The sequence below is a fragment of the Apium graveolens genome, chromosome 10 (genome assembly GCF_009905375.1).
Source record: "Apium graveolens cultivar Ventura chromosome 10, ASM990537v1, whole genome shotgun sequence".
NCBI lineage: Eukaryota > Viridiplantae > Streptophyta > Magnoliopsida > Apiales > Apiaceae > Apium > Apium graveolens.
The window spans coordinates 5682624-5694999 of record NC_133656.1 but is presented as its reverse complement, the minus strand read 5'-3'; the positions used below and the strand labels follow the sequence as shown (position 1 = coordinate 5694999).

General features: G+C 35.0%; 1 non-coding gene across 1 annotated transcript; it reads left to right on the top strand.

Moving 5' to 3' along the window:
• Positions 1 to 6791: 6791 nt before the first annotated feature.
• LOC141694968 (small nucleolar RNA R71) lies at positions 6792 to 6893 on the top strand. Its single transcript, XR_012564245.1, has one exon. It is a non-coding gene; the product is annotated as a small nucleolar RNA R71 (small nucleolar RNA).
• The last annotated feature ends 5483 nt before the right edge of the window (positions 6894 to 12376 follow it).

Genomic DNA, 12376 nt, shown 5'->3' with positions numbered 1-12376 from the left:
GTATGTATAAAATGGAGACTTAAGTCAGGTTGCATAAGCAACTAATAGATTTTGAAGTTGGTAAGAGAATGTTGAGTAGTGATTAAAGTAATGAGTTTAAGTTTATGAAAAAGTTGTTCGAGTAAGGGATTAACCTGAGAAATTATAAGTGAGATACTGAAAAGTATCATTATATGTTCCTTAGTATGATTCTGAGGACAGAATCCTTTTAAGGGGGGGGATTTAATATTCGGGATATATTGTGTAATTATTTTTATCAATAAATAATTATTATGCGATTATTACATGAATTTTTAGTGAATTATCTGATGGTTGATATTGATGTGTTGGGTGTTTATATATAATAAAATTAGGATATTTTAATTTTTAATTATCCAGAATAAAATATAGATAATTTTGATTTTTTCTGGTAATTGTTGCACTGTCATATGATTTTATAAGGATTTATAGAAGTAATAATTATTATTTTTAAGTAATTATAAAATTTCTCTATAAAGCCGGAAATTGTCCGACTTCAATCGTTTTTGCGTTTTTGCGTTTTTACAACCCGAAACTCTTCGAAAAACTCCTACCTAACATAATCTAATGATTCTGAACACTTTCCATGTTTTAACTTTTTCGATCCGGGGTACGGTTTGACCCGTACGAGTCCCGACGTAATCTATTTTCCGATCCGATATATGAGTGTAATTCTCGAAAGACGAGATATTATTACTTTATTTTCGTATAAAGTGTTTTATAAGAAGCTCGGTTTTGATAATTATCCAAATCAGGTATCAAATTGTATCTCTTTTTATAGTTACTTAGCGGCTAAGTAATCTATTTTCCGATCCGATATATGAGTGTAATTATGAAATTATTAAATAAATAAAATATGGTATGGTTCTGTCAGCGGTGTGTTGTTATATTATTAATTATATAGGATTTGTTGGGTACGAAGATTGTTTGTACAATTAATTATTGAGCTGTATGGTTTTGTTTTCGTTTTAAAGTAATTTTGTTGCAGATTTATTTTCATAAGTATTGAAATTGTTTCTAATATTATTTTTAGGGTTTTAAAATTTCAATAATTATTTTTGGGAATTTATAAAATTTGGAAAACAATATTTCATCAATTATTTATCCCTAAATAATTTTCTGATTCTATTAAAGTGTAAATTCAATATTAAAATCCAGAATGCCTCAAAATTTATGAAACTCATATTTTCTAAAAATTTTAATATTTCGAGGATTTTAAAATTATTTCGGAAGTTTTTCAGCTTTTATTCAACCGCACATTTGTTCATTAAATCTTAAAATGCGGGTTTGCCGTACGATCCAAAAATATGTTAAAAATTACGAAATTTATGTTGACTAATTTTTAAATATTCCGGAAATTTTAAAATTAACTTGGAATTATTTTGATGAATTATAATACGCGATGTGTATCGTTGATGCCTTAATTGTGGTGTCAAATCGGATAATAAAAAGAATAAATCAGATAAATGCAAGCGTCCTTAGCCCTTGTAATTCATTCTCTCTCTCACCTTTATCTCTCTTGCTGCTCCATCTCTTCTATCTCTCTCAATTCCCTTTCGATTTCTCTCTCCCTCTCAACTCTCGATCTTTGTCTCTCTCTCTCAGTCCCTCCCATTCCCCCTTCTTGTTCTCTTTTTCCTCTTCCTCCGCTCACCGGATGTGGTAAGTCACCGGTTTCCTTCTCTTTTCCAGCCGTTGCTCCTGTTTTCGATTGATTGCCTTGATTCTGTGATGACTGATTATTGCTGCTATATATACATGTGTGTATGTATTATGTCGACCCTATTTTTTGTTATTCTTGGCATTGCCTGTTATGACGAAAACACGCACTAAAATTCACGCAAGTATACGCGTTCACAAGTAGTATAAGATATAAATCAGATGCGTTCCCACAAAGACTGGTTAAGGTTAAGTTCAATTTATGCACCTATGCAACAATGTATAGTTATCGCTCAATGCTAAGACAAATAACAAATTGGGTTTTGATTAAACTAAGAATTAAACTAACAATTATAAATAAGAGAACAAGAATTGTTGATTTAAAATTTATGACAAACATGGGATCCTAACTTCATTAATTACTTCATTCAATAGCATTTTTGTTCTTAACCTTAGCATGTAATGGTGATGACACTAATCAGATAACACGAAACTAGTAAACGCCAAATTTCGTTGTACAAATACCTTACTACCAAGCATCCACAAAAGAGATATAAGTTGAATAGACACCAGTCTTGTTTAGTCCTTATATGTCTGTAAGAATTAAAAACATAACGGTTTAATGCGCAAGTTATCTATCTGATTACATAGGGCAAGTAAGATGGTTAAAATTACCTACGAATCATGCATAACAAATACATGAACCTATGCTAGCATGGCAAGTTCTAAATCCCTATATTCATTGTCACTTCAATAGAGATTAACACGCTATCTTATATGTTAGCTACGCACATAAGACGAATAAGCACAACCAATACTAGGATATCAATCAATCACCACACATCAAGATATTGAACAAATTAACTATAGAAATCCATATATAAATCCTCTAGAACCCCACGATAACGATTAGCCCATAATCAGACTCATCATCACCATGAGTTCCAATAAAAGCATGATAATAAACAATATAAGAGTATTAGGGTTCAAAGACAAATCGAAAACGAGCATCCAAGTATCAACTATATTAAAGAAAACAAAAGTATTCTTCTCTGTAGCCTTCTCATGCTCTCTGGGTCTTCTTATTGCTCTCCCACGCCTCCTTGTTGTTAAAAACATCTTATTTAGGATATATATAGGCTTCAAGGCGATCAGGGCTTTAATTCTCTCAAAAATCAAGTAGAATCAGGATTCTGCCCAGACGACCCAGCGCGGCCGCCCCACATACCCGCGCGGGCGCGCGCTGTTTCTGTTGTTCCAGCGCGGCCGCCCCACTTCCCAGCACGGGCGCGCTGTGCTTCTGTTGTTTCAGCGCTGCTACCCCGATTCCCAGCGCACCGTGCTTCTGTTGTTGGAATTCTGAATTTTCTTCTTTTTGTTGTACTTTTGCTTCACTCATCGGAATTTGATGAATAAGCAGTCCATGCGAAGCTCTCGAGATCCTCTACAATTTGGGAATGGCCTTGACTTCCGATTCTTGGCTATTTTCCGCATTTAGTCAATAAAAGCTCCATTCTTCCTTCAACTAGTGCCTGAGATGCAAAAACACAAAAAACACATCAAAATACCGACAACTTGAGTCCAAAACATCACCTTAAGCTTGTAGTGAAGCGTTCCAAGTAGATATAATATCTACTTATCACACCCCCAAACTTGAATCGATGCTTGACTTCAAGCATAAACAGACTCAAAACTACAAAACAACCTAATGCATGAATACAACTACGTGAATGCAACTAAATGATAATGCAAACGATCCCCTCGGAATAAACATAACCAAATGAACAAGCTGATGCCTCTAAGAATGCAATGACTCAAAACTGAGTTCGAACAAATCTCATAAACCAACTCACAAACCAGAAATGTGCGTGTATGGATTGCTTAACAGATATACTCTTGAAACTAGATCAATAATCATAACTTATCTATCAACAAAACAATCACAAGTTTATAAACATAATAGATGTTAAATGCATAATGACTCTCAACACCTCCTTCCAACTAGAGTTATACAAGGATTTATGTTATTATTGAACACATAACAAAGATACTTATTTAATTGTGCAATGAATGAGGTCCCAAAAGACTTATACAATAATACCCATGTAGCGAGCGTTAGGTTAGTGGATCCCAGACTATGAAAAGCCTTAGGTCACTAGGCACAAAGTCCCGTAATAACTTAATAACTTGAGTATTAAATAGATCACTCTTGATCAATTATGCATAAACACATACTTTTTTTCTTTTCCATTTTTTCCATTTTTTCTCTTTTTTTTTCTTTTTTTCAACAATTTCTGAATGAGTGTGTTTCGCTCCATCTCATTCAACCCTAGACTACTCATAAAAATATGAGCCGGCTACTAGCCATTTGACACCTAGCCTTATTCACAACTAGCAATGAAATCCAAGTTTTTCTCCAGTTTAAAAATTCAGTGTTCTTTTTGTCATTACGAGAATAGCAAAAATTTTAAAATAAACAAGCATAATTATGATCTAGATCAAAAGCAATCATATAAGACTTTGTGAAAATATTTGTTTCTAGATATGCAAATCAATTCATTAGACTTAATCAACACTCTATCCGTCATCACTACTCTCACATCAACATCAACCAATCAATCAGAAATAGCTCAACCTAAGGGATCATGTTATATGCATGCAAATGCAACTATATGAAATCACATATTTAAAAAAATAAACAAATATGTCCTATATGAATAATCATGCAAAAATATGAATGAAGTACAATTAACATGCAACATAAATCTATATGAATCTATATGAACTATGTGGACACACACAAACTAATCCTTACATTATCACCCCTAAACTTAGAATTTTCAATGTCCTCATTGAAGGCAATAATAAGGATTTCAGGCATACATAGTCGTCGGAAAGATCACCCTCCTCGGGTGGAGGATCAGCTGGCCAATCAACCTCGACAACAGTGGCTCGGAAAATAGTGCCCAAAGCCTGTGTCAAATCTGCAACAAAATGACGGTGAATGTCGTGCATAGCCTCCATACGCCTAGTCAATCGCCTGTACTGCGCATCACCAACACAAGTCCTATCAACTTCCTGATGCGCATGAGAAGGACCCTCTGTAGGCACTGGAAGATCCGTCCATCCACTCTCTATATCATTAAAAATATATCCCAACCCCTTGTCATTCGATGCACCTAAGAATGCATAACTCAAGTGATCTAGTAATGGGTTAAGCTCAAGTGTGGGAGCATCTTCAAAAGATGGCTTGAGACACTTCTGAGAAATTTTCAGCTCTCCTAACCCAAGAGAATCAAATTGCATATCCAACTTCCTCCTCCACGGAGGTGCATTCAAAACCTGCAGTTGCTCTGCTCCTTCTTTGTCATCAATAACTGATTTCTCTATTAAGGATCTCTCTAAGGTATCTGACTTTGGCAATTGCTCAAGTTCCGAATTTACTACAGAGTCGACCCACTTTAATTTAAAGCACTCCTCTTTAGCTGTGGGTAACTTTATTTCCTTGAACACATTAAAAGTGACCTTCTGATCATGAACCTTCATCGTAAGCTCTCCTTTTTGCACATTGATCATAGTTCGGCCAGTAGCCAATAATGGTCTTCCCAAGATGACGGGAATCTTTTTATCTTCCTCAAAATCAAGAATTACAAAGTCAACAGGGAAATTGAGTTTATCCACCTTGACCAAGACATCCTCTACTATACCTCGTGGATAAGCGATGGAACGATCAGCTAGTTGCAATGGCATGTATGTTGGTTTTAGATCAGGCAGACTAAGCTTCTTGAAGATAGACAAGGGCATCAAATTGATGCTAGCTCCTAAATCACACAAACACTTGTTGAATGACAAGTTTCTGATGGTGCAAGGAATAGTGAAGCTTCCAGGATCTTTAAGCTTCGGAGGCAACTTCTGTTGCAGCAAAACACTGCATTCCTCCGTAAGAGCAACGGTCTCTAAGTCATCGAGCTTCACTTTCCGAGAGAGAATACCTTTCATAAACCTCGCATAGCTAGGCATCTGTTCAAGAGCTTCAGCGAAAGGTATGTTGATATGAAGTTTCTTGAACACCTCAGGAAACTTAGCAAATAGTTTATTCAACTACTGCTTCTGCAGCCTTTTAGGAAAAGGAGGTGGAGGATAGACATGTTTCTCCCCTGTATTACCCTCAGGAGGAGTGTGTTCCGCAGTTTTCTTCCTTGGTTCCACCTCGGCATCCTTCAACACTTCTTCTTCAGCCACAACTTCATTTTTTGAAACTTGATATTTTTTAGGCTCTTCGTCTTGCTGAATTTTGGGGCTTGCGACCTTTCCAGACCTCAATATGATGGCGTTCACCTGTTCTTCAACTTCCATTTTTTATGGATTGGCTTTTGTATCACTAGGAAGCATTCTTGGTGGTCGATTCAATAAGGCATTAGCAATTTGCCCTATTTGGTCCTCCAGAGTCCTTATAGAAACAGCTTGGCTTTGGCATATAAGAGCCTGGTTTTTGCACATAGGCCTCAACTCCTCCAATTCAGATTTTTCATTTGAATATTGACCTGCAACTCCATGAGTTTGTTGTTGGAGTTGTTGTCTTGGTGTAAATTGTTGCTGAAAACCAGGAAGATTGAATTGCTCATTTCCAAACTGCTGGAACGGCTGTTGCATCGCATTCGGATTGTTGCTCCATCTTAAAGTTAGGATGATTCATGTTGTCAGGATGATAAGTGTCTGGAACTGGTTGCTGCGATCTCTGAAAGTTGCTCACAAACTGAGCTGATTCACTAGATATAGCGCATTGCTCCGTCACATGCGAACCTGCACATAGCTCACAAACACTGGTTATCTGATTAACACCATCGTAAGTCATAGAATTGATCTTCATAGACAACTCCTTTAGTTGAGCAGTGATAGACATAGTTGTATCCACTTGAAGAACTCCTGCTACCTTGCCTTGTGATGATCTCAAAGTTGGATACTGATATTCATTAGCAGCCATCAGTTCAATTAGATCATAAGCTTTATCGTAGCTCTTAGCCCATAAGGCTCCACCTGATGATGTATCGAGCATGAGTCTAGGCTGTGCTCCCAAACCATTATAAAAATAATTGATGATCATCCAATCAGGCATTCCATGATGAGGAAACTTCCTAAGCATCTCCTTGTACCCAAGCTTCACATAGAGATTCTCTTGTTTGCTGCGCAAATTGAGTAATAGCGTTTCTGATTGCAGCTGTCTTTGCCATAGGGAAGAATTTAGTGAGAAACTTTTGAGCAAGATCTTCCCAAGTAGCAATCGAACCAGTTGGTAGAGAGTGTAACCAGCTCTTAGCCTTGTCCCTCAGAGAGAATGGGAATAGTCTCAGCTTCACAGCATCTTTAGAAACACCGTTGAAATTGATGGTGTCGCAGATCTCAATGAAATCCCTAATGTGCATATTGGGATCTTCCGTTAGAGAACCCCCAAACTGGATTCAATTCTGCAACATCTGAATTATGCCAGGCTTGATCTCAAAGGTATTAGTTGTGATAGCTAGCCTGACAATGCTAGATTGAATGTCATTGATCTTGGGTTGAGAAAAATCCATCAAGGCTTTCGTTCGTGCTGCTGGATCTCCCATTGTAATATGTACCTGAAACACAAACAAATAAACCGTGAAAGTAAAAGAATCCGAGTCAGTGAACTTTAACGACCACCGATGACAAACACATAAACTAAAAATTAACACCGAGTCCCTGGCAGCGGCGCCAAAAACTTGTTAGGGCAAAAATGCGCGCTAAAATTCTCGCAAGTATACGCGTTCGCACGTAGTATAAGATATAAATCAGATTCGTTCTCACAGATACTGGTTTAGCTTAAGTTCAATTTATGCACCTATGCAACAATGTATGGTTATCGCTCAATGTATGGTAAACGCCAACTTTCATTGTACGAATACCCTACTACCAAGCATCCACAAAAGAGATAGAAGTTTAATAGACACCAATTATGCTTAGTCCTTATATATCTATAAGAATTGAAAATATAACGGTTTAATGCGCAAGTTATCTATTGTGATTACATAGGGCAAGTAAGATGGTTAAAATTACCTACGAATCATGCATAACCAATACATGAACCTATGCTAGCATGGCAAGTTCTATATCTTGATATTCACTGTCACTTCAATAGAGATTAACACGCTATCTTATATGTTAGCTACGCATATAAGACGAATAAGTACAACCAATACTAGGATATCAATCAATCACCACACACCAAGATATTGAACAAATTAACTATAGAAATCCATAAGTAAATCCTCTAGAACCCCACGATAACGATTAGCCAATAATCGGACTCATCGTCACCATGGATTCCAATGAAAGCATGATAATAAACAATATAAGAGTACTAGGGTTCAATGACAAATTGAAAATGAGCATTCAAGTATCAACTATATTAAAGAAAACAAAAGTATTCTTCTCCGTAGCCTTCTCGTGCTCTATAGGTCTTCTTATTGCACTCCCAGGCCTCATTGTTGTTAAAAACATCTTATTTAGGATATATATATGTTTTAGGGCGATCAGGGCTTTAATTCACTCAAAAATCAAGTAGAATCAGGATTCTGCCCAGAAGACCCAGCGCAGCCGCCCCGCATACCAGCGCGGGTGCGCGCTGTTTCTGCTATTCCAGCGCGACCACCCCACTTCCCAGCACGGGTGCTCCGTGCTTCTGTTGTTTCAGCCGTCCCACTTCCCAGCACGGGCGCGCCGTGCTTCGGTTGTTGGAATTCTGAATTTTCTTTTTTTTTTGTAACTTTTGCTCCGCTAATCAGAATTTGATGAATACGCAGTCCACGCGAAGCTCTCGAGATCCTCTACAATTTGGAAATGGCCTTGACTTCAGATTCTTGGCCATTTCAGCATATATTCAATAAAAGCTCCATTCTTCCTCCAACTAGTGCCTGAGATGCAAAAACACATCAAAATACTGACAACTTGAGTCCAAAACATCAACTTAAGCTTGTAATGAAGCGTTCCAAGTAGAGATAAAATCCACTTATCATTTCCGCCTCTCGGAAATTTCCGAGAGGTGTGGTGGTGCGTGTGATTGTTGTTGTGCGAGTGTGTTGCCTGTTGCTTGTGGAAGTTGCCTGTTGTTTGTTGCCTCAATTTAATTTTGATAATAATTATTTTCATTTTTATTGTTCCTGCAGAAATTAAATTGATTGGATTTGTGAAAATATATTATACTTGGTGCAGAAATTATTATGATATCGGTAGAATTCGTGTCGGACACTCGAGTTTATATGGGTACCCGCGAATTTTACCGTTGTCGGTGATGAGCCTCGGCGAGCCGACAGTGGACTATGATGAATATTTCTGAGTCCTGCGAATAAAAACATAAGAACATGGATAATAATAATAATTAATAACTAAACCGTATCGGTGATTGGGATTTGCGAATTGTGGTTTGTGTTGTAATTTGGATGGGTTGATGTCGATTATGTTTCGACGGGATAGTCCGATAAATAAAAGAAACGCTGCCCGATTTCTGAGAAATCAAATTATGGAAATACGAGAATGTTTCATGTAATTGTCGAGACATCGAACGATATATATATTATAAGAAACTTGATTGTTTGTCGTGGTGAAATATTTTTCCAAAATACCTAATAACCCTAATTTCCAAAAATGACGAGTATACATATTTTCTGAAAATAAATACCGTACCGAATTTCGAAGATATGAATTTTAATTGTTATGTGTATTTCAATAGTACATATAAATATGAGTTGGGATTTTAGATCCAATGTGTAGATTTGATAACAAGGATATGTTAAGCATAAACGATTGTCTAAATTAGGGTATTTCGACTCTATAGGTGCTAGTCGGAATACCCGAGGATTGACGTCAGACTGAAAATAGCCCAGTGGTCAATCGTCAAGCTCAAGTAAGGTTCTAATCGAAGGACCCGAGTGTTGGAATCGTATCCAGAATAGGGTAGTGGTTTGACGATAAAGCCTAACGTTCAAGTCGGACCAAAGTCAACCAGTAATAGTGGTTAAAGCCTATAAAGGCAAGTATTCCTGAACTTTCTCGTTATATACTGCAACTAATTCTTTCATATTTTATGTTCAGAATTGTTAAATGGTTTATATTTTGCTGCAATTATTCTTAATTATGCATGTACCTTTCATTATTGTTCCTTTATTATCGATTGATCTCTTGAGCAAATACCAGTTATTTCGGGTTATTTGCGAACCCTGAATCGGGATATTTTGAAATCAAAATGATTTGACAGCAAAATACTCTACGGGCTGGATGGTGACTATGAGGGCCAGTGATGAGTTGGACCCTATGGGCCGGGGATGGACCGAACCTTTGGGCCATAGTGCCTGGGTACCCGAATAGATCTATACAAGTAGGTATAAATCTACACTATATCTTGATTGATCAGCAGGGTATGAGTGTGAATGTTAAACTAGTGTCCAGTCTAATTTATTGTTGATCTCCATTATCGGCATTCTCTATTGAAAAGTTTTATGATTACAAAACCGGACCAAACCCTAATTCAGGAGATGAATCCGGGAATTGCTCGTCACTTTTGATTATAATTAAGGGTTAATAACAGCCAAAGTTTATTCATTCAACTACGTCAAACAAATAGAAACGTTTAGAAGTTATTTAAAAAAATTCGGAAATTTCCTTTAATATTGATACTTGGAAATCAATTATGTACTTGCTGGGTATTTTTGGCTCACTCTTGCTTTTTAAATTCTTATTTCTTTCAGAAATAAATGAGGATAAAAGTGAATAGATTTTAATAGACAGCAGAAATTAGAAAGATCTCAGTTGCAAGAGGATGAAGATGTTAGAAAGAATAAGACAAGGGAATTAGTATAGAGGTAATTAAACTCGTATTTTAGTGGTTGGAAATTTTTTAGAAGTTTAGATTCTTGTTCCATACCATAACCTGTAAACGATCTGAAATTATGGGGTCATTTGTATGTTATTTTATATATTTTGTGAAGGTTTTTTTTAGTGACAGCCAATCTTGACCCCGGATTTGGGATATCACACACACACACACACACACAGATATATATATATATATATATCCAGAATACTCCTATATATAATAGGTTTAAATTTCAAATTTAGACAGGAATTTACGATTTAAGTTAGTTGATAAAAAGGTAAAATAGGTTTAAATAAATTCTAAATAAGATTGACTTCTAAATATTTATTATCTTCCCTATATTTCGAATGTATATATTCATTTATATAATAGGTTTATACTTCAAATTTAAATAGAAAATTACGATTTAAGTTAGTTGAGAAAAATCTAATATTTGTTTAAATATATTCTAAATATGATTGACTTATAAATATTTATTATATTTCCTATTAATTCAATTAAACAAATTTTTAATAGGATTGACTTCTAAATATTTATTATTTTCCCTATTAATTCGAATGTATATAAGGAAATTTAATTTATTGAGTTAAAATAGAGAAATTCTAAAAAATAGATAAACAAATATAATAGGTTTAAACTTCAAATTTAAATAGAAAATTACGATTTAATTTCGTTGAGAAAAAGGTAAATTTTGTTTAAATATATTCTAAATAATATAAACTTCTAAATTTTTATTATCTTCCATATTAATTCGATTAACAAATTCTAAACAGGATTAAATTCTAAATATTTATTATCTTCCATATTAATTCAAATGTATATAAGAAAATTTAATTTTACTGAATTAAAATAAAGGAGCTCTAGAAAAATAGATAAATAATTTTCAGACGATTCTGGAGTTCCAGTGGTTTTCCTTTATATATATAGCTATATATATATATATATATTTGTGTGTGTGTGTTATAGAAATCATCCGATTTTTCAGAAGTCGTCCGATTTTTCAAAAATCGCCGATAAATCGCTTAAAATTGGTCAAAAAATTGTCCGATTTGACCGATTTCCGATAAATTGCCGACAAATCATCCGATTTTTTAAAAATCGTCCGATAAATCGTAAATCGGTACCTCAACCGAATAATTCTGATTTCCGAAATCTGTAACACTGAATCTATATATATATATATATATATATATAGGGGAATGATCAAATATAAACTAAAATTAAAATAGAAACTAGGAACTAATCTAAGCCATTAGATCTACCTAATCTAATGGTCCCCCTAAATCACCCCACCCAACTACTCTGCACCCTCCCACACCCAATTTTAGCTTTTCCCCTCCGTTTTTTAATTTGATTTTTCCCGTCAAACCATAAGTTTTTTTTAAAATCCGATTTCACTATATTTTTCTACATCTCTGAACGATTGACTTGCATACCATATGTGTTATATTTCGAATTAGTTTTTTTTAAAAAAATATTTGGTTTCTAATTTCTATTTTAAATTGGTTTCTATTGGAGTAGCCCCTATATATATATATATATATATAACTAATCAACAAAGCCGCGCTACGCAGGGGCCCTAAAAAATTCTTAAAAAATTTAATAGGAAGATTATTTAAGAAAAACATGAACTATAATAAAACAAATAATTATTCATAATTATTGCTCATTTTTTGTCACGCTTTGTTAGGCCGACATATGTTATAATATACATAACATAACAAAATGGCGTACATTTTTCCTCATGATACCAGCTTATATCACGTCTTCATAAGTCGATGATAATCATACTAATTATGAGGTTTTGTT